This window comes from Puma concolor, chromosome C1 (assembly GCF_028749965.1).
Source record: "Puma concolor isolate L17-30 chromosome C1, mPumCon1.1.hap2, whole genome shotgun sequence".
NCBI lineage: Eukaryota > Metazoa > Chordata > Mammalia > Carnivora > Felidae > Puma > Puma concolor.
The window spans coordinates 35,861,406-35,885,174 of record NC_141674.1 but is presented as its reverse complement, the minus strand read 5'-3'; the positions used below and the strand labels follow the sequence as shown (position 1 = coordinate 35,885,174).

General features: G+C 43.5%; 1 long non-coding RNA gene across 2 annotated transcripts in view; it reads left to right on the top strand.

Annotated features, from left to right (window-relative positions):
- The first annotated feature begins 7,800 nt into the window (after positions 1 to 7,800).
- LOC147577982 (uncharacterized) overlaps positions 7,801 to 23,769 on the top strand; it is a 39,992-nt gene continuing 24,023 nt past the window's right edge. The window contains exons 1-2 of one of the 2 annotated variants that reach the window (XR_015254665.1): positions 8,319 to 8,539; positions 9,271 to 9,378. This is a non-coding gene — a long non-coding RNA (uncharacterized LOC147577982). Of the gene's footprint in view, positions 8,540 to 9,270; positions 9,379 to 23,769 lie in introns of both variants that reach the window. The other variant, XR_015254666.1, reaches the window with a different exon arrangement.

Below are 23,769 nucleotides of genomic sequence, written 5' to 3'. Positions count from 1 at the left end.
AAACCCAGAGCAAAGGGAACAAGCCCTAGCTGGGGGAGAAGCCAGAATCCTTCCCCGTCTCCCTACCACCCCCCACCCCCTCCCGAAGCCCTGAATTTCTTACCAGTGTCATTTCTACCAGTTTTACCTTAAAAAGTCTAGAGGGGGCACCTGGGTGGCTCAGTCGGCTAAGCATCCAGGTCCTGATCTCAGGGTTATGAATTCAAGCCTCACATTAAAAAAAAAAAAAAAAAAAAAAAAAAAAAAACAGTCCTAGAGAACTTTGCCTTTAAGTCTTGATGTTCCTTTAAAACGTTAAAAAAATATATATTAAATGTTTTAAGTTACAGATTTTCTTACCTTCCCCAAATTAGTCCAGAGAAACATGTTGTACAAAGATAGGTCATTTATATAGCTTCTACAAAACTCTCTTCTTTCTCTCTGATAATTTCTCAACTGCACCTATCTCTTTCTTCAGCCCCACTTCTCTTTCAACAATCTTTTATCCCCTGTTGCAAGAAAGATTTGGAGAAAAATCTGGTGGCTCAGGATCTGAAAGAAACAGCTGCAGTGGTGTCCTTTCTCCAGGTCCTGACCCTATTTGGACTAGAACTCAAGCCCTCCTTGCTCTTTGCACCTTCCTGACTGGGTACTGGGCCAGAGAAGTTTTCTGTGAGTGTTTCTAGCCTTAAGACCCAGAATTGTGTGAGATTTGTGAGAATTGTGTGAGAATTGTGTGAGACCCTGAATTGAGCTAGTGGCTCTTGGAGGGTTTGGGAAGGGCACTCCAAGAAGGGTAAAGATAAGCAAAAGGTCAGTGAGGAGGGGCACCTGGCTGGCTCAGTCAGTATAGCATGTGGCTCTTGATCTTGGGGTGGTGAGTTCAAGCCCCACATTGGATGTAGAACCTAAAATATGAAGAAAGAAAGAGAGAAAAGAAAAGGAAAGAAAAGAAAAGAAAAAGTCAAATCAGTGAGGAACATGAGCCAAACCCTTAGAGGAGCAATAGAGCATAAAATTGGGGAGACATTTGGTATGGATACTATGGTTCAAAGCATTGCAAAGGAGATTGTCAGGGAGCCTGATGTAATACCATTGAGTTTCATTGGCAAGAGGAAGAAGGCTGTGATGGAGGGACAGGGCTGAGAAAAAGAGGTCTGGCAGGGTGTTCAGGCTTGCAGCCAGGAAGGCAGTACCCAGAAGCTGATCAGTGGTGGTAAAAGGCACTTGGTGTTATTCTGTGGACTAGTAAATTTAGAACATGGGTTCCAAAAGCCAGACAGACCTGGGCTTGAAAACTACCTCCAATATTTAGTAGTTGTATGACTTGGGGCAAGTTGCTAACCTTCTCTGAGCCTTAGTTTTCTCCTCTGTAAAAATGGGAATAATAATAGTACCTACTTCATAGGGTTGTTGTGATTAAGGTAGAATATGCTGCAGCCTGGCAAAGGATCTAGGATTTAACCTGTGAGCCTGGGCCTGTTATGTGGGAGCAGAGCAAACAAAGTGGGCTGGGTAGGGACACATGTCACAAGGAGAGGGGGCTGCAGTAGGTCCCAGAATAACAGCCACATTAGGACTACTCCTCTCTCCCTAGGCTTGAGCACTGGGAAGGCACTATGAAGGTCCTGGCTTTGCTGTGGATTCTGGGGGAAGGTCCCTGGGAATAGTGCTCCGTGAGAGCTGGGGCAGAATAGGCTATCTTTTGCCCCCACTATCATGGTCAGGGCCCCAAGAGAGAATAGACTATCATGGTCAGGGCGCCAGGTGAGCAGCTCTAGTGCCTCCAGGCCTTTGGTCCAGCCAAAGGGGTTTCCTCTCAAGGACTCTATGTGTGGACAGACAGAGCAGAAACAGGACCCCTGACCCATCATTTCCCATTTGCTCTTGAGGGAGAGGGTAGATTTCTGAAGGCCAAGTGGGGCTGTTTTAAAGAAAGGGTGATCTTGGTTAGGGCATAGTTGCCTTACAAGGGCACTGTGCTTGACCTTGGCCCTGGGCACAGATTCAGCGCTTAGGAAGCCAGCGCGGTGGGGTACAGGTGGTCATTGATGTTGGTCTCCCTCCAGGCCAGACTCCAATTCCTGCAGCCCTGCTGGCATCTGAGCCGTGACCAACGTAGGACTCCTGTTTCCTAGCAGTCCCTGCGGAACTTTCGCCTGATGGGTCCTCCGTGCCTGGCCGCCGTTGTCTTTCTCCTGGGGATAAGAATGCCAGGGGTGGGCTCTGGAGAGCACGCAGGTCTAAGGGGGTGAGGCGATGGCGCTGCAGGAGGCCTTCTGCCACATCTGCCTTCCACAGTGGCCAGGGCAGCGTAGGTGGAGGTGGGGACTGTGGACCTGGAGCCAAACCGGCGGAGCCACGCCCCTCCTGCAGCTGTCAGTCAGCTTAAGCCCCGGGGCTAGAGGAAGTGCACTCTCTTCCTTAAAAATCCTGACCCCCACCCTGTCCTGTCTCTTCTCTCCCAGCCTAAAAAGGTGGGTGCTTGAACTCGCGCGTCTCTGGTCCCACCCCGCCATTCCCCTCCACTCTAGGGCCACGTGGGTGACTATCAGCTGCTGTTTTTAACGTGACCTCTAGGTGTCACCCTTGGTCTCAGCTTAACCCGCCTATCTCAAGCCCCTTCCCCTGGAGGAGGCGGGCCCGGAAGTTCCCGCCTTTCTCGCCCTGCCTCTACCTGATTCCACTTCTCTTCCAGTCTAAGGAGTGCTTGTCTTTTTACAAGGGGTGACCTGGCAGACCTTACAGAGAAGGTGAATTTTGTGTATGTATGTATGTATGTATGTATGTGTAGTAAAATACACATAACATGGTAATATTTACTGTGTTAACTATTTTTAAGTGTACAGTTTGTGGTATTAAGTACATTCATATTGTGGAGCACCTGGCTGGCTCACTCGGTGGAACAGGAGACTCTTGATCTGCTGATTGTGGGTTCAAGCTCCACATTGGGTGTAGAGATTAGCTACAAATTAAATCTTAAAAAAAAAAAAAAAAAAGTACATTCATACTGTGCAGCTATGATAGGAAATCTTAGGAATCAGTAGGCAGAGAGGGAAAGATTAGGACCTGAGGAGAAAAGAGAAAAGAACATACTTTGGAACAATGCTGGGAGTGTCTGACCACAGCAAACCCTCTCAGGCATAAGGTTCCTCTTAAGAATGTAACAGATATTACCTCCCCCTCAGGTTTCCCTCAGGAATTTGACAAAAGACCTGACTTAAAAGAAGTAGTAGATGGTATGGCCTAAGACCACACCTCATTCAATGGAAATGAGCTGATCAAAAAGGAATGACTAGGCCTTTAGAGTTACCTAGCCAATAAGGTAGAATCTGAGAAGGAACAAGAGGGAAGGGAAGGGGATGCTGACCAGAACCTTATAAAACAAAGGCTCTTGCCTATCATCTCTGGCATTCACTTTCGAATGTCCTCTCTCTGTAAAGAGAGCTTTCATACTATTCTTCTTTTTTGGTCTTATACTCTAATAAACTTTTGCCTGCTGCTCATTTTGTGTCCACCTCTTCATTCTTCGAAGGGGTGAGACCACGAACCCAGGGTATTGAAAGTAAAAAATCCTGCAACACAGCCATCACTACCGTCTATCTGCGGAACTCTTAACCTATTCCCCAGCTGAAACTCTGTCCCCAGTAAATAACTCCCCACTCTCCCCTGCCTCCAACCCCTGGAACCACTAGTCTACTTTTGATCACTCTAGGAGCTTCATATAAGTGAAATCATATACTATTTGTCTTTCTGTCCATCATTCCACCTTAAAAGGATCTAAGGTCACCACTGATCTTCAGTTGTCCCATGGACAATCTTCAGATCTCATCTTACTGCCTCTCAGAAATATTTTATTGCAGTTGACCTGACCCCTGTCTTCTTTCTGAAATACTCTTGCCCTGGCTTTTATAACATCATACTCACCTGGTTTTCCTTTGGTCTCATTATCTCTCCTATGCTCATTTTTATTTTATTTTATTTTATTTTATTTTATTTTATTTTATTTTATTTTTTATTTTTTTCAATATATGAAATTTATTGTCAAATTGGTTTCCTATGCTCATTTTTAAATGTTGGTGCTCCTCAGGGCTTTGGTTACCATCTCCTTCCAGATGATCCCTGCATTTATGTCTCCCTTCCTAATCTTTCTTCAACTGCTTATTTGCTGGCTTGATTTGGATTCAACATGCCCAACACTGTCCTCCTTCTTATGCTCCCATCTCAGCAGCTGTCCCATTGCTTTCCAGTGGTCCTATTCAGAAACTACATCATTTTTTAACCTTGCTGTTACTCACCCCTCACCTCTAGTCAATCACCATATCCCTGCCCATTCTATTTCCATAACATTTCTCCAACCATCACCTCCCTCTTCATACCCCTGTACCACCCAAGTGCAAGGTCTCACTGTTGCCACACCACCTGGACACTACTAATTGCCTCCCTGGCTTTAGGTTTACTACTGTCCTAACCAGTCTCCACCCGGTAGCCAGAGTTAGCATTGAAAAATGTAGATCTGATTATGTTACTGTCCTGCTTAAAAACCTTCACTAAGTTCTGCTTGCACTTGGGGTAAAGACAAAAAAATTTCCCCTAGCTGATTAACCCCTGACAACCTTTCCAACTTTTGTTGTCATTACTACCCTCTCCTCCATACTGTAGTTTCTTGAAAGTGTCATGCTTCTTCCCACTCAGAGCTTTGTCTTTGCTGTTCCTTCCTGCCTAGAATACATTTTCTTTCCCACCTGCCTTGTACCTGGCTAACAACTTATCAATCAGTAGATATCAGCTTAAATTTAACTTGATTGAGGATGTCTTCCAAGACCCCCAAGACTTATGTCCAGTGCCTCAATATTTATAAATGAACAAACTAAGGCCTCAAGGGGCTGATGGGTGATTATCAGACTACAGGGTTGGTTTTTTTTTTTTTTAAGTTTATTTATTTGTTTTGAGAGAGTGCGTGAGAGGGGAAGAGAGAGAGCAAAGAGAGAGAGAATCCCAAGCAGGCTCTGCACTGTCAGCACAGCGCTGGATGTAGGGCTCAAACTCACAAACCATGAGCTTGGGACCTGAGCAGAAATCAAGAGACAGTCCTTAACTGACTGAGCCACCCAGGCGCTCCCATACTGCAGTTTTTAACATAACCTCTAGGTGTCACCCTTGACCTCTGCTTAACCAGGACTTGGCTGGGAACCAGGAATGAGGGGCTGAGTAGGTACAGGGCCTGGCTGGTCCATCCAGCTGGGAAAGGTTATTGGAAGCCCAGCTTCTTCTCTCAGGTCTGACACCTTCTCCATCTGCTCTGGGTCAGCTGCCTTGATAGGGTGACCAACCATTCCTGTTTTCCCAAGACTGAACTTCCAGTGCTCCCAGGTAGTGGAAATTTCAGTGTTAAAACTGGGACAATCCCAGCCAAACCAGGGAAGAGGGGCCAAAATGTTCATATCTGCATGAGACTAAGGTCTAGGTCTCGCAGGAGAGCTTAGCTATAACCCAGCCAAGCTCATCACAGTAACACCACTGGTGTGCTGACCTTACAGGCTGGTGGTTGTAAGAATTTAGGGACTGAATGTATATATACTTTTTTTTTTTTTTAATTTTTTTTTTCAACGTTTATTTATTTTTGGGACAGAGAGAGACAGAGCATGAACGGGGGAGGGGCAGAGAGAGAGGGAGACACAGAGTGTGAAACAGGCTCCAGGCTCTGAGCCATCAGCCCAGAGCCTGACGCGGGGCTCGAACTCACGGACCGTGAGATCGTGACCTGGCTGAAGTCGGACGCTTAACCGACTGCACCACCCAGGCGCCCCGAATGTATATATACTTTAAATGAGCATAAAGGACACACCTATGTCTGACAATGCTACCATTGGTTGAATGCCACTGGGCGTAACCCATATATATTGTTTCTAATCCTCACAGAAATATTAAGAGTACAGAAGATAATTCTTCTTTTGGAGATGAGAAAATGAGACTCAGAGAGGTTAAGTGACCAGCCTAAGTCACACAACTATTTAGAAAAATAGTGAAATTTAAACCTATGTCTATCTGACTACAGAGCTCCTGCTATTTTTTTTTAAACATTTTTTTTAACGTTTATTTATTTTTGAGACAGGGAGAGACAGCATGAACGGGGGAGGTTCAGAGAGAGAGGGAGACACAGAATCTGAAACAGGCTCCAGGCTCTGAGCTGTCAGCACAGAGCCTGACGCGGGGCTCGAACTCACGCACCGCGAGATCATGACCTGAGCCGAAGTCGGATGCCCAACCGACTGAGCCACCCAGGCGCCCCATCTCCTGCTATTTTTAATGAATCTATAGCCTCACCATTTCCCTCCTGCTCTGGTCTTCATTTGGGAGTCCAGGGGGGTGTAAGTAGGAGGTAAGAGGCAGGTGTGGGTAGAAGAGATTGAGGAAGAGGCCTGTGGTCAGGTGTATGTGGGGGTCCACATAGCATAGACAGTTTGCCTGTCCACACATAAGTGGGCTCTGCCATCTTGAACTAGGTATGGACATAGCCTGGGGATCTCCAGGGAGGCCCCTTCACAGGCTGTTGTCTTAACACCAAACTGTGTCCTCATTGAGGAGCCAGGGTCATGTTTTCCAGAGTCCAGGATGAACCCAGCCAGTTCTTATTTGATTGCAAATGGACATCGAGACATGGGAGATGCACAGGGGAGGAGCCATCAGAAGCTAGCCATAAACTAGAGGGACAGGTGAGGGGTAGGAGGATGGGTGGAATCTGTGAGAAGTGTTATGCTAAGCACTGTGCCTTGCCCAAAGTGTGGGCTCAGTGAATGGTTGCAATTAATGATACAGCCAGTTGCTTCTCTTTCCTAGAGATATTGTAAGGCTGAGCTTTATTTTTGCCTAGGGATTTATTTAGGAATTGAGCTGCTTTTTTATTGTTTTTAGAGGTGGGGGTGGGTGGGGGGAAGAAAGGCAGAGGAAGAGAGAAAGAGAATCCCAAGCAGGCTCCATGCACAGTACAGAGCCTGATGCGGTGCTTGATCCCACAACCCTGTGATGATGACCTGAGCCAAAATCAAGAGTTGGACACTCAACCGACTGAGCCAGCAAGGTGCCCCTGAGCTGCTTTTGAATACTAAACAAGAGTTTGTTGTGTAGAATTATGTGCAGAGGACTGACTTTGTTTGAGTAGCAGTATGGGCAGAGGCCTAACTGGGCTGGGCAGTGGTCAGGGCCCTGATGAGCATTGGTCTGGCAGCCAAATGTCTACTGTACAGGAGGTTTAATAAGACTTTGGATTCCGTTACATTAAAAAACAAAGAATTTAAACTTCTCTGGCAAGAAGGTGATTTGGGATATGTAGTTTCACTTTATTTCCTTGGTGATGTCCAAAGACTATTAGGGTACAAGATCTGTCCCCAGATCTGCCCAGCCCCTGGACCTGGTATGGCTTGGTGCCTTGTGGCCAGGTTCTGCCCATGGCTCCACTCTGCCAGTCAAGTCATCAGACAGCTGGAACTTTAGGAAGTCCTCCCCAGAGCTGGGCTCTCTGCTTTTCCCTAGCTGGCCTGCCACCTTCTACCAGAGAACCGGGCCACATATACTGGGCATAAAGGCAGGCTGGGGAAGAGAGAAACTATCAATTATGCAATTAGTCCTTGTATGCAGGACTCTTTTGTCCGACATTCTAAAAATACCTCACATATTCCAATTTGACTAAAGGGAGAAGGATTTTGTGAAACAGTCACCAACAATGTATCATCCCACTGATGTGGGGCCTCTTGCCAGTGACTCATGGAAGACAGTAACTTGGTGCAGTGGAAAGCACGTGACTTTAGAGTCAAACAGAATTGGGTTCTGCTATGTTCTTGCTGGGAGACTTTGGGAAAGTTACACAACCTCTCTGAGTCCTGATTTCCTCAACTGATAAATAGGGATAATAATAATGTCTATGTCACAAGTTTGTTTTGAGGTCTAAATTTGTTATGCAATGTATATAAAGCCTTAAAAAGTATGATATTCATTGAGTATGTATTATGTGGCATGCCATGTTTAAGTGCTTTATAAGCATAGTATGGACTCATTTAGCCCCATGAGTTGTAACTTTCATTGTCTGTGCTTTATATATGCAAAACTGAGACCTGAGAAGCTTGAGTAACCTGCCCAAAGTCCCAGAGCTGATAAATTGCAGACCTAGGATTTGGACCCAGGCAGTCAGGTTCCAGCTCACGTGTACTTAACTACCAAGCCATGATGCCATATGGAGTAGGGCTGAATAAAGAACAGCTATTATGATCATAGTAATTTAGTATTAAGTGCTTTTTATATCTATGGTGCTAAGTGTTAATTATTAGCATATTTGGATGCAACATCTATCTTTTTTGTTCCTATTTTTTCCACAGCCATGGCAACAAAGAGCCTTGTGCTCACTACAGCAGAGCATTCTGCCTTTGTCCGATCCAGTCCGGTGTGTCAGTCTCTGCAAACAACAAAAGATGTGGCCACTGACCGCCTGCCCCTGCCCCCATCAGAGGACCAAGGGAAGCTGAGGCCTCTCTGACTGGAAGCAAGCTAGGAGAGCAGCAGACAGGTACAGAGTGGCAGACTGGGAGCAGGGCTTACAAAAGGGAGGTCATGCTTAATAAGCCTGATTAATTTCTTTGAGTGGCAACAATGCAAGCGGACAGGGGTGAAAGGAGGGACAGTAATTCATCCTGATTCCAAGGCACAGGAACGCTGCTAAAACCAACACAGAGGTTTTGTGGAGATGCTGCTGGGGCCTGGAGGGGCTCAGCCTTGGGAGCAGCTGGAAGGAAACTCGATGAGTGGCTCATGGTGACCTAGTGAAGAGGAAACCCAGAGCAGGGACAGAGCATAGCTTGCCCAAGCCATCTAACCAAGACACCAATCTGACAGGACACTTGCCTGTTAATTCCCTTCCAATGGCTTCCCACTGCCTAAATATTGTATAATGTGATTGATAATGAAATAATAAAAGATGCATTTATTTGATACTTAATATATAAAGGGTACTTTACAGAGGGGAAACTGAGGCAGAGAGCTAAAGAAACCTGCCTGGACACACAGTTAATACACACTGAGACTCCAACCCAGTTTGCTCTCAGGCCCTGTGCTGACTTCCAACTATAGTCCCAGTCCATTTATAACTGTGTTTATTGGTGCATCTCTTCCATCAGACAGGAAGCCCCTCTGTAGCAGGACCCATAACTGACTCAATCTGCAATGTTAGCCCTCAGTAGATGTTGGTGATGCTGAAACTCCTATGTCCTTCGTGCTTCTCCCTCCAAACGTTCTCCTTAGGTGAGTTCATCCATGCTTTTGGCTTCAATTCTTACCTCCTGGAGGAAGACTTCTAGGGAAGGCATTATGGTTGACTCCCTAACTTCAGTTCCACCCCACATGATTACTGTAAGTCCATCATATTAATTCCATCCTTCTTGCTGGTAATAATCAGCTTAGAAATGGGGCTATGCGCTGGTCCTATCCAGTGAGGCTAAGGGGACATTTATTGGGGGGGCTTCTGGGAAAGGTTTCCTCACTCCTAGGAGAGAACCACTGGAAGCAACAGTGACTCTTCTTCCTGGGAATATTGTCAAGTCTGGATGTGGCCTGGAACTAATGCAGTCGTATTAACAGCTGAGGATGAAGCCAACAGCAGGGATGCCAGAGCGCAGAGCTGGAAGGAGTCTTTGTCCTTGACAGCACTCAGTCTGCCAACCCCAGAGGCCACCCTAATGCTGAACTTCCTCAAACAAGGGAAATTTTAAATATTGTCACTGCTGATACCATTTAGAGTGAGCTTTCTGATATTTGTAGCAGAAAGCATTCTTAGCAATACAACCAGGGAAGCATTATGGCTTTTGTGGTCCCCTTCCTACAGAACAATTTCTTTTTAAATTATTTTTTATGGGGTGCCTGGGTGGCTCAGTCGGTTGAGCGTCCGACTTCGGCTCAGGTCATGATCTCACAGTCTGTGAGTTCGAGCCCCGCATTGGGCTCTGTGCTGATGGCTCAGAGCCTGGAGCCTGCTTCCAATTCTGTATCTCTCTCTCTCTCTGCCCCTTCCCTGCTCATGCTCTGTCTCTCTCTGTCTCAAAAATAAATAAAAACATTAAGAAAAAAAAAATTAAAAATAAATAAATAAATAATTTTTTATGATTGCATTGGCATAAAGATGCATATATTAATATTGTACATTAAAACCTCTCTTTTAAAGTTTATTTATTTTGGGGGGGGAGGGACAGAGAGAGAGGGAGAAAGAGAATCCCAAGCAGGTTCCACATAGTGCAGAGCCCGATGTGGGGCTCAAAGCCAGGAACTGAGAGATCATGATGAGCCCAAGTCAGATGTTTAACTGACTGAGCCACCCAGGTGCCTCTAAAACGTCTTTGATTTAAAAGTTTGTTTTTACTTCTGATTTAAAGAAGAGTAAAGCATTTTTTTGTGTGTGGGTTTCTAGAAATATTGGGGAACTAATGTGCCTAGTTGGCCCTGGATACAATTCCCCAATATCCATCTCTAGTCCATACTTCCCTTTTGACCTTCAAACCTTCGCATCTACATACTTATATGATAGTTCCATGTGGGTGTCTTACCTTAAGTTTAACAAGCCTATGTTAAATTATGTGTCTGAACACATAATTTTGCACACACCTTCTCTTTGTCCAGTGTCCCCTATCTGAAGAAACTATGCAACACCCAGCTAGTGGCACCAGTCAGAAACCTGGGACCTCAACTTCTCTCACCCCATGCCCAATCCATCACCAAATGCTGTCAATTTTCCTTCTTAAATGACTCTTAAAAGCATTTACTTGCTTCCACTTCCACTCCTATCTCCACTGCTATTGTCCTAATCCGTGTTCCCAGCATCTCTTGCCTAGATTACTGCCATGGACCCTAATGGTCTCCCTATATCTCATTCTCCCTCTCATTTTTTATCTGCACTGCTCTCAGAAAGATCTTTTTGGGGCTCTTGGCTGGCTCAGTCGATTAAGCGTCTGACGTCCGTTCAGGTCATGATCTCAGAGTTCATGGGTTCGAGCCTCATGTCGGGCTCTGTTCTAACAGCTCAGAGCCTGGAGCCTGCTTCCGATTCTGTGTCTCCCTCTTTCTCTGCCCCCCCCCCCCCATCGCGCTCTGTCTCTCTCTTTCTCAAACAAATAAACATTAAAAAAAAAAAGGTCTTTTCCTTTTTTTAAAATTTTATTTATTTTTAAAAATTTTTTGAGAGAAAGAGCACGAATGAGGGAAGGGCAGAGAGAGAGGGAGACACAGAATCTGAAGCAGGCTCCAGGCTCTAAACTGTCCATACACAGCCCGAACTGCAAGATCATGACCTGAGCCTAAATTGGCACTTAACTGACTGAGCCACCCAGACGCCCCAGAAACTTTTTTTCAAGCTGCAATCCTGATCCCATTATCCCCTGGTTAAAACCTAATGATGGCTTCTGTTGCTCTTGTGACAGAGACTTAAACCTTTAGTGAGACCTCGGAGGCCCTTTTTAGCCTGGCTCCTGCCTCATTTTGTTCTCTCGTACTCTGCGAATGTTCTTCCCTTAGCCCCTCAAACACAAAGGCTCTTTCCTGCCATAGGATCTTTGCACATGCTGTTTTTCCATTTTCTACTCCTCCTTCAGTTTAAGTATACTTTCCTGAGGAGGTCTTCACAGACCCTTCAGTCTCCTATGGGCATTAGGCAAGTTTCTTAACTGCCTGATGCCTCTGTTTTCTCATCTGTAAGATGAAGATGATAATAATGCCAAACTCATAGGTTTGTTGTGAGGATTAAATAAAATGATGAATGGGAACCACTGTGGGGTCAGACTGGTGCATTGTTCTGCATGTACAATTGTCCTGCTCTCTGCCTGGCTTTCTAGATGTGAAAAGTAGTGGAGACGCCCTCCCCAACTCTAGATGGGAAGCTTGGGGTAAAACAAGCCCTAAAATGTGAGGGTTTCAAGGAAGAGCATCTACACAACAGCACTCGAAAATTTCTAAGTGATTTGGAGCTCCTGGTGGTGCAGCTGGCTGAGCATCTGACTTCTGCTTAAGCCATGATCTCATAGTTCATGGGTTTGAGCCCAACTTGGACTCTCTGCTCTCAGCACAGAGCCTGCTTCAGATCCTCTGTCCCCGCCTCTTTCTGCCCCTACCCCTCTCATGCTCACTCTCTCAAAAATAAATAAAAACATTAAAAATGTTTTTTAAGGTGAATAAATTATATAAACAAAATTTCTAAATAATTTGAATGAAACCGAGGAGCTAATTGTGCCAGGGAGTCATTGACAATGCCTGGGTTGGGCTGGAGGTACTCAGAGGAGGGAGAGATCAAAACAACCCACAAAGGTCAGGGAGAGAGGGGAGGTCAGCAGGAGCACACCACATTTCTGTCAAATTTCCAAATGGCCTGTAGCCTCTAGAACAAAAGATACTGGTTGCAATGGGGTCTGTGTATCAGGCAAACCTGGGCTTCCATCCTTACCCTGTCACTTATGGGCTGGAGGATCAGGAAAGTCACTTCACTTCCCTGTGCCTCAGTTTCCTTATCTATGAAATGGAGCTAATGAACTTACTTTGCAGGGTTTGTAGGAGGATTAAATAGAACTTTATTAGTTTGCTCAGGCTGCCATGAAAAGTACTATACAGGCTACCTTAATTTATTGTATGTTGCTTTATTGTACTTTGCACATACTGTTCTTTACAGATTGAAGGTTTGTGTTAACCTTGTGTTGGGCAAATCTATTGGCTCCATTTTTCCAACAGCATTTGCTCACTTTGTGTCTCTGTGTCACATTTTGGTAATTCTCATAATATTTCAAACTTTTTAATTATTATTGTATTTGTTATAGTGATATATGATCACTGATTAGACTTACTGAAAGCTCAGATGATGGTTAGCATTTTTTAATAAGGTGTATATATATATATATATATATATATAGTTTTTTAGACATAATGCTATTGTTCACTTAGTAGACTATATTATAGTGTAAACATACTTTTATATGCAGTGGGAAACCAAAAAATTCATTTGACTCTCTATATTGGAATATTCACTTTATTGCAGTAGTCTGGAACTACACCCACAATATATTTAAAATAGGCCTGTACCACAGACTAGGTAGCTTAAACAACAGAAATTTACTTTCTCACAATTCTGGAGGCTAGAAGTCTGAGATCAAGATTTCTAAGAGGTTGCTTTCTTTTAAATCCTCTCTCCTTGTTGATGGCCATCTTCTTCCAGTGTCTTCACATAGTCTTTCCTCTGTATGCGTCTGTGTCCTAACCTCTTTTTTTTTTTTTTTAACGTTTATTTATTTTTTTTGGGACAGAGAGAGACAGAGCATGAACGGGGGAGGGGCAGAGAGAGAGGGAGACACAGAATCAGAAACAGGCTCCAGGCTCTGAGCCATCAGCCCAGAGCCCGACGCGGGGCTCGAACTCACGGACCGCGAGATCGTGACCTGGCTGAAGTCGGCCGCTTAACCGACTGCGCCACCCAGGCGCCCCAAACCTCTTCTTATAAGAACAACAGGAATATTGGATTAGGGCCAAGTCATAGGACTTCATTTTACCTTACTTACTTCTTCGAAGGCCCTATTTCCAAACATGGTCATATTCTGAGGTAATGGGGGATTAGGATTTCAACATATGAATTTTTGTGTCACATAATTCAGCCTATAACAGGGATATAGACATATGTCTGTAACCAGCAAACAGCAAGGACTCAGTTATGCTAATTACTTTTTTGTCTCTAATGGGAAGAGCAGACAATGGCAGTGTATTCAGAGAGTCCCAGAACTCCATAGATAAATAAAGCTTTCAGCCTTAAGGCACCTCTTGACTTTCTTAAGCACTGGGGCTTTCCTCTGCTCCTTAGGGGTGGGAATTGTGATAAATCACATCATGTCTGAAAGCAACTGAAACTCTAGGAGTTAACTTTATTTTTAGTTTATTGATTTAGCTAAAAAAGTCCGAAACATTATCTGCCAATCCCAAAGTAATTCAACCCTGACAATATCTGCCTGCAGACTTTACTAAAATGGACCTATAATTGATCTCAGTAGGTAGCCCAAACTTAACCCACTGAATAATCAGTGTTTACCAAGTGTGAGTTTTTGTGTCAGATGCTGTGGAAGACACCCCCCCCCCCAAAAAAAAAATCCAGGACACAGTCCTTACCTCTGGACCTAGAGGTTTTCATTGGGGTGTTAGTTCCCATCAGGAAAAGATAATAGAAAGCAGCCTCTGATGTAAGCAAAGTGAAGGATCAGACAGTTTGAGATGCCTGTGAGACATCCAAGTGGAGCTGCCCAGGGGTCAGCTGGATGGACACCTGTGGAGCTTCAGAGACTGGTCTGATTTAGCGATATAGGTTTGGGAGTCACTGTAATAGAAATGAAGCTGTGGGGGAGAGTGGCATCTTGGAGGGATAGTATGGCATGTGTGGAGACAAGAGGGCCAAAACCAAGTCCAAGTTTTTTGGGAGAGAGAATCTGATTGGCCCAACTTGAGTCCAATCAGCTGAGGTTAAGGGGTCAGAGTCAAGACAGATAAACATGGCTGCCAAGCCCCAGGGTCCCAACCTTGTAGGTAGATGGGGGAGAGGGCATTCTTTGAGAAGGCAACACACATTGTCGCTGCTGTTAACCCCTCTGAGAGACTGCAGCAGGCAAGATGTGCTACCAGGTGGCTCTGGCCAAAGTAAAGCTGTGAATGCTGAAACCTCCCTCAACAATGGAGGCTGGGATGTTCAGAGAGCGTGGACAGGACTGGAAAGAGTTTTTATTCCCTTATCCCTTCTGTTGGAAGAATAATAGCCCCTCAAAGAAACCTGCGTCCTAATCTCCAGAACCTGTGACTATGTTATATTATATAGCAAAGGGGAATTAAGGTTGTTAATCAGCTGACTGATTATTGAGGTGGGCCCAATATAATCAGAAGGGTCTTTAAAGAGTGGAAGACAAGGCAGAAAAGGAATCAGAGTCAGAGAAGGGGATGTAACACCAGAAGCCATGGCTAGGGTAATTCAATGCAAGAAGGATTCAATCTACCATTGATGGCTTTGAAGGCAGAATGGAGCCGTGAGTCAAGGAGTGAGGATTGCCTCTGGCCTCCAAAAAAGCAAGGAAATGGATTGTCTCCTAGAGCCTCCAGAAGGACACAGCTCTGCCAATAACCTTGATTTTAGTTCAGTGAGACCCATTTTGAGCTTCTGACCTCTAGAACTATAAGATAACAAATTTGTATTGTTTGAAGCTGTTAATTTTGTGGTAATTTGTTATAAAAGCAATAGGAAACTAATACACCCTCCTGGCTATCTAATTCCCACAGGGGCAACAGTAAGAGTCACTTTTCGATCTATGTTTCTTTTTATCCCTTTAGATTATTCTCTATTTTCTCTAAGATCTGCTAGACTTTTCCCAATTTTCACCCAGGCAGAGGCCCCTTTGAGGACACTGCTGAATCCTTAAACCCAAGAACATGCCTCCCCAACACCATTTGTTTTTTCAAGGACTGTCTCAAATGCCACCTTTTGCTTGAATCCTCATCATTTTTCCCAATGGATAATCTTTCTTCCTCTCAATTCCTGTGGCAAACCCCTCACTGAGACACTTGTCATCCTGTCTTCTACATTCAAGGCTTTGTCTCCACTCTTCTAGGAGCTTGTATCTGTTTATCCTTAGCTGTTTTAAATCACCAGCCTTTGTAATTAGGGGAAGGCATGTACTTGGTTCCCAATTTGGGGAAGAGCTCAGCAAGAGATAAAGAACAGAGATGTGTTGTTCCCCTAGGACTCTAATCTCAGCTCCTTGCTCCTGCCAGTAGATGATGTCAACCACCAGGAAAAGACAACAATAAATCCTGTGTTGAAGGCCAGCCAATAGCTGCTTTACTCACCATACTGGCTATCTCCTGTACTTTCTTCATACCTTCTAGGCCCTCCTTTGACACCACCATTGCAGGGAACCAGCTTCATTCACACAAATGTCATGTGACAGCACCTCATCTCGGCTTCTCCATATATCTTACTTGCTGTCTCAGAGGTTCTGTAAGAACCACCTGGCATTCATATTGGTGCTCTGGGAAGTGTGAGGGTTTACCACATCATGAGACAACCCTTGACCAAAAGGAGAGGGGAGTTGAAGGATAAATGCTCCCTCCTCTGGCATATGGGCAGACAATTTTGAAGTGGTTTTTCACAGCTCTTCAGAATGTTCCAACAAGATCAAGCCCCAGTTTCCATAGCTGTGATCAACTCAGGTATGCCCTCTTGAATTAGCTTTCCTTCTTTTGTGTTTCCCTCTCACTAGTCCTCTACTTTGGTCCCTTGGATTACCTCCTAAAGTAAACTATCTGCATGTGAACATGAGGTTGTACTTTCTGGGGAATCCAGCCTATGATGCCTACCTTGTGGTTGGAGTTGCACTTGTATCACATGACTGGACTGACCAATGTTAAGCAGCCTGAGGCCATTTTGAGTGTCAGCCTTGTAGGTCTGACCCCAAAACAGAATCTGTAGGAATCACTTATCTTCATGTACCATCTCACCTAGATGCAGCAGCCTCTGAGTTCCTTTTGGACACATTTTGTGGACTAAATGCTAAGCCATCAATAATTTCAACAAAAGTAGAAAGAGACTCAGGCTATACCTTACTCATTTTGGCATCTTCTGTAGTTTATTATGTGTATCAGGTGCTCAATCTGAACAAGCTGAAGTACCACACCTATTACATAGCTCCTTTCAATGTTTCTGGAGAAATGGTGGGTCTTTTTGCCTGCTCCTGCCTGACACATACTGTATAATAACAATATTTATTGAGTACTAATTATATTTCAGATATTGCTTTATGCACACTATCCTAGTTTTATTAACAGCCTTCCCTGGTAATAGATACTCTTAATATCTCTATTTACAGATGTGAAAATTGAGGTTCTGAGAGGTTAAGTAATTGCCTAAAGTTGTACCATAAATAAATAGTAGAGCCAGGATTTGAATTCAGCATTTTTGAACCCAGAGCTCATTCTTTTTTTTTTTTTTAATTTTTTGAAAGTTTATTCATTTTTGAAAGAGACAGAGAGAGGCAGAGAGAGAGGAAGACACAGAATCTAAAGCAGACTCCAGGCTCTGAGCTGTCAGCACAGAGCCTCACACAGAGCTTGAACCCATGAACCCTGAGATCAAAACTGGAGCCAAAGTCAGATGCTTAATCGACTGAGCCACCCAGATGCCCCTCAGGGCTCATTCTTTTTTTATAATTTTTTTTCAACGTTTTTTATTTATTTTTGGGACAGAGAGAGACAGAGCATGAACGGGGGAGGGGCAGAGAGAGAGGGAGACACAGAATCGGAAGCAGCCTCCAGGCTCCGAGCCATCAGCCCAGAGTCCGACGCGGGGCTCGAACTCCCAGACCGCGAGATCGTGACCTGGCTGAAGTCTGACGCCCAACCGACTGCGCCACCCAGGCGCCCCTCAGGGCTCATTCTTAATCACAATGATCTACTGGTAAGAAAACAAAGACTATTAGGGGCGCCTTGGTGGCTAAGTCTGTTAATATGTCCGACTTTGGCTCAGGTCATGATTTCACGGTTCAGGTTCGAGCCCCACATCGGGCTCTGTGCTGACAGCTCAGAGCCTGGAGCCTGCTTCGGATTCTGTGTCTCCCTCTCTCTCTGCCCCTCCCCTGTTCATGCTCTGTCTCTGTCTCAAAAATAAATAAACATTGAAAAAAAAAAGACTATTAATATAAGGATAGACATCAATGTGATAGAATTGAGAGCCCAGAAATAAATCCATATATATATATATATATATATATATATATATATTAGGGAGCATTGGCGCCCTAATCCATGGGATGAGGTCATTAAGAAGCCCCTGGAACTTCCTCTTTCTGCCAAGATAGTAAATCAGAAGCAATGCTGAATTTTAGGGGGAAATACAGAGATTAGTGCAACATCAAATACTTGAAACATGTAAGAATGGTGGTATCTAGGGGCGCCTGGGTGGCGCAGTCGGTTAAGCGTCCGACTTCAGCCAGGTCACGATCTCGCGGTCCGTGAGTTCGAGCCCCGCGTCGGGCTCTGGGCTGATGGCTCAGAGCCTGGAGCCTGTTTCCGATTCTGTGTCTCCCTCTCTCTCTGCCCCTCCCCCGTTCATGCTCTGTCTCTCTCTGTCCCAAAAATAAATAAACGTTGAAAAAAAAAAATTAAAAAAAAAAAAAAAAAAGAATGGTGGTATCTAGCATATCCGCATTTGATTCACTCATTGGCTGGGGAAAAAGTAGAATAGACATTGGAGAATGACTGTAGATTTCAATAAACTTAATTAGGGTGTGACTTCAATTACATGTCCTTTTATAAAAGAGATGTTTTACTGGAATATATCAAGAGCCCCTAGCATGTGTTATATGACTAATGCTTTTTTTCTCCATACCAAGTTGTAAGAACAACCATAGTGGCTTACTTTTACCTGGCATTGTCAATAGTACACGTTTACTGTCTGTCTCAGTGCTATGTCAGCTCTCAATCTCTGCCATATCCTAGTCAGCAGAGATCTTGAATGTCTTGATATTCCACAAACCATCATTCTTGTCCATTATGTTGATGATATTATGCTGATTGGATCTGAGGATAAGAAACTAGCAGTTAATTTGGAAGCCTATAAGATATATATAAACATGAAGTGTGAGAAAAATCATAGGGGTCTGCGACCTCAATGAAGTTTCTGGGAATCCAGTAGACTGAAGCATGCTGAGTTATCCTTTCCAAGGTGACAGAAGAGTTGATGGATAGCCTACCATGACAAAAGAGTTACAATGATTGGTAGACCTTTTTGGATTTTGGAGGTAATATATACCATGTTTTGAGTTGGAATCATCTAAGGAATCACTCATAAGGCTGCCATTTTAAAATGAGGAACAGAGCAAGAAAAGGCTCTGCAACATGTCCAGGCTGTAAAGTAAGATGCTCTTCTATTTGGTCCTTATGATCCAGCAGATCTAATGACACTCAAGGGTCTCCAGCAAATAACAATGGTGAATAAAATGTTAGGTAAGCACCAGTAGGAGAATCACAGTATAGACCTCTAGGATTTTTTTTTTTTAATTTTTTTTTTCAACGTTTATTTATTTTTGGGACAGAGAGAGACAGAGCATGAACGGGGGAGGGGCAGAGAGAGAGGGAGACACAGAATCGGAAACAGGCTCCAGGCTCTGAGCCATCAGCCCAGAGCCCGACGCGGGGCTCGAACTCACGGACCGCGAGATCGTGACCCGGCTGAAGTCGGACGCTTAACCGACTGCGCCACCCAGGCGCCCCATAGACCTCTAGGATTTTTGAGCAAATATATGACCTTTCATCATCCACCCCAGTCCATGTTTTTTTTTTTTTGTTTTTTTTTTTTAACGTTTATTTATTTTTGAGACAGGGAGAGACAGAGCATGAATGGGGGAGGGTCAGAGAGAAAGAGACACAGAATCTGAAACAGGCTCTGAGCTGTCAGCACAGAGCCTGATGCGGGGCTCGAACTCACGGACTACGAGTCATGACCTGAGCCAAAGTTAGCCGCTTAACCGACTGAGCCACCCAGGCGCCCCTCACCCCAGTCCATGTTTAATGAACTCATGGAAAATGTGGCTATGATAGTAGGGATGAAAAGTCTTCATGGGCTCAAAAACATGGACTGCCCCTTAAGGAAGCTGACTTGACTACTGCTGCTTTTGAGTACCTAACCTGCTAACATGACGTTAACACTGAGTCCTCAATATGGCAGCATTGCCTAGGGGGAAAAGCCAGCTACTTGATAGCAAGCTGAATACATTATATCTCTTCCATCATGGAGAGGTCATAAATTCATCCTCAGGGGAATAAACATTTTATGGATATGGATTTTCCAACCCTGCCTGTAATGTTCTCTCAGCTCCACATCTGTAAACTTTCTTGAGAATGCTTTATTCACTGTCATGGTATTCTGTCCATGAGCAGTGGGCTCATACCCAAGAAATTAACTAGCCTTACTAACATATATCACCTAGAAGTAGCTAGCCTAATGAAAAGGTAGAATGGGTTACTTCCCAGTATTTTCTGCCCAGAAGTCTCCTCTGCTCCCTTATGTCACCATCATTAAAAAGAGTTGCCCACTGGGGTGCCTGGGTGGCTCAGTGGGTTAAGTGGTTAAGTGTCTGTCTGATTTTGTCTCAGGTCATGATATCGCAGTTGGTGATTTGAGCCCCCGTGTCAGGCTCTCTGCCCTCCCTTCCCCGCTCGCACTCTGTCTCTCTTTCTCTCAAAAATAAACAAATATTAAAAAAAAAAAAAGAGTTGCTTATTAACATTCTCAGGTGAATGATTGTTACAAAAAGTATTAATGGCATTAACTTTAGAAAAATTGTTAGGGTGCCTGGGTGGCTCATTTGGTTAAGCAACCTACTCTTGATTTAGGCTCGGGTCATGATCTCTGAGTTCGTGGGATCCAGCCCTGTGTTGGGCTCTGCGTTGGCAGTGTGGAAGCTGCTTGGGATTCTCTCTCTCTCTTCCTCTCTCTGCTCTTCCCCCATGCGTGCTGTCTCTCAAAATACATAAATAAACATTAAAAAAAAAGAAAGAAAAATTGTCAAAAGAGCAGTAGGTGTAGTTCTTGGGTTACCTACAACCTGTACTTTTATACATTAAGCTTATACCTCTAAATAAAACATTTTGCACATCTGCTGATAAGTGAACATATTGATCTGTTACATTGTGGCAAGCAACAGTTTGATTTTGCTGTGTTTGTAGGTGCAGCACTATTAGTCCAACTTTAAATATTTTGTGCATTTTACTGATATTTTACATAAATAAATTGAAAATGGAAAAATGAGGGGTGCCTGGGTGGCTCAGTCGGTTAAGCGACCGACTTCGGCTCAGGTCATGATCTCACGGTCTGTGAGTTCGAGCCCCACGTCAGGCTCTGTGCTGACAGCTCAGAGCCTGGAGCCCGTTTCAGATTCTGTGTCTCCCTCTCTCTCTGCCCCTCCCCTGTTCATGCTCTGTCTCTCTCTGTCTCAAAAATAAATAAACATTAAAAAAAATTAAAAAAAAAAAGAAAATGGAAAGATGAAATTGCTGATAGTGGTGATCAAATGTATATATCTTATAAACACATTGCAGTTGGGATGGCTACCAAATGGTTAACCTGAAAGTGCTAACTCTTTATTTTCATTTGGATGTCCATTAGTGTTAACTTGGTTTATTTTGTGTCTTATTTTATTTTATTTTAGAGAGAGAGAGAGAGTGCCAGTGGGGGGGTGGGGGGAGAGAGAGAGAGAATATCTTAAGCAGGCTCCATGCTCAGCGTGTAGCCTTATGCATGGCTCAATCTCACAACCCTGAGATCATGACCTGAATCGAAGTCAAGAGTCAGACTCTTAACCGACTGAGCCACCCAGGTGCCCCTTTTTTTGTGTTCGTTTTAAGGGGGAAAAAGTATATCTGCATATATATTTGCTTATTGAGAATAGAGCTCCTTTCCCTTCTTTGATAAAGTTAAATTTTCATACATTTGACTTTGATGCAAGATTTTATGAACAAATCATGAATGAAAATAGGATACTTACTACTTATACGTTTTCCTTGGACACTGATCAAAACTGAAAAGGAACCTTGAGGGGAATAGAATTTTTCAGATTCTAAAAGCACCACAATAATATGAGAAGATGTATGTTAGTAATCATTTCATGATGTACATAAATCAAACCATCATGCTGTAGCCCTAAACTTATACAGAGATATATGTCAATTATTCCTCAATAAAATTGGAAAAAATATCATACAGTTAATAAAATTGCATGACAGGGCTCAACAACAACAACAACAACAGTAGTGACTCCTGTTGAAGCACTTGCTGTATTTCAGGCTCTATGCTTACTATGCCACAAGTTTAATCTCATTTGATTCTTACAGTCATTAATTGAAGTAGTCAATATGCTGCCCCTCCATTTTATAATATAGCATCCTAGAGTTCATAGAATTAAAATGATTCATCTAAAATCACAGAGCCAGTATGTAGATGTTGATTTCAAAGCCCATGTAGTAATCATTACCTTGCATTACTCTCCTGTTTGCTCAATAGTCAAGTTTGAACAAGCCTCTTTTATAGTCAGATTATGACTAGATAATAAAATCTGTGTAAGAAAAAAGGCAAGAATCTCTCTGGTGGTACAAATAGTGTTTTCGGGAACAGGAAATAGTAAACTTATTGATAATAGATATCTTTTCCATTTGTAATGTATTGAAAGGGTGACAACAGAACACCCAAGATATTACAGGTTATTGATACGACATTTTGCAGAAGATTGAGGCTGATGAAGTATTTGATTTGCTAACCTGTAATGTATATAAGAATTTTCTGGGTAAATAGAACCAACAACACAATAAATAATTATTATAACATCATTGCCATATTATTATCTGTCCCCACCTTAAGACTGAATCTGAATTAATGTGTGCACTCTTTTCTCTAATTTGCTTCTTACAGTATGAAAGCAGCCCTTTTCTAAACAATCTAAAGAATAAATGTTTAAGAAACTGAAAGCACTGTGTTAGCCAATAGCCCCTGCTGCAGTTATTCCACTTGCAGAAGCAGAAATGCAAACCTAAAATGTTGACCAAATGACAAGATGCCAGAAAGGTCTTTTAAAGAAGACCACCGGGAAGCAGCTGGGTTTCTGACAAGCAGCATGATCCATCTGGAAATACATCAATTACAGGAGTAAATTAATATAAGGAAGGAGTAAGGAGAGAGAAGCATGTTCTAGTCTTGGCTAATCTTCAACCTGGAGGAGCCAATACAAATTTTAGAGACAAAGCAGAAAAATCAGAAACTGATGGCCATGGAAGCTGATAATATAAGATTGATTAGATTAAATCTGAGTAAATTTTGGTCTGTTTTTCCCGAAGATCTTTTCTGGAAATGAATGTGATTTGTATTTGACAGTTGAGAAGAAATAATTAATGTATTTATTTAGTCAGCAATCACATACCAGGTGCTGGACATAATGATTCCTGAGTGAGATTTGAAGTTGTATAGAATTTATGGGCCATGAGAGGGATTGGGAGGAGTGTGTGTGTGTGGGGGGGGGGCGGGGTATGGTTTCAGGCAGAGGGAACAGTATATGCTGAGGGACAGAGGAAAGGCCAATGTTGATGTTAAAGGAATAATATTCTCTGTGTCCTGGGAAAAATTGCTCTTCAGAAAAAAGTCATGACTCATTTTCACTTTCAGGATGGGAACAGCATTCATGGCACACATAGATGGTTCTTATTGCTGAGGAAAACAATGTATGAGTTTTAGGAGGGATGAGGAATGGGTAGGGGAGAGGAGGACTGGAGAGAGCAGAACTGATCTGCCAAAGAAAGCAAGAAATGAGAGGAATTTAGAGTTTTGGAGCAGCTAGGGCAATAGGCCTGGGCAACTTGGAGAGAGTAGAGCAGTGAGGAGAAGCACTGAAAAGATGGGAAGGCTAGGTCTTAGGAAGAGCCTTGGGCAAAAGAAATCATTGTGAGCTGGAGAACAGGAGAATGAGTGAGAAGGAAAACATGGGTCCTTCCCAAAGGATGTACAAAACACTGGGAGGGCATAAACTTCTGCATTCCTTGTGACAGTGTCTTGAGTAATTTTTATTTGGATATTAAAAAGTAACCCCAGCAGACTGGGAGACTCAAGGTGATAGTTGAATTATACCTATTTTACTAAGTTGACATCATCTTTTATTTGTGAGTTTTGGCTGCTTTTACCAAGTGGCAAACAAAACTTTGTTCTTA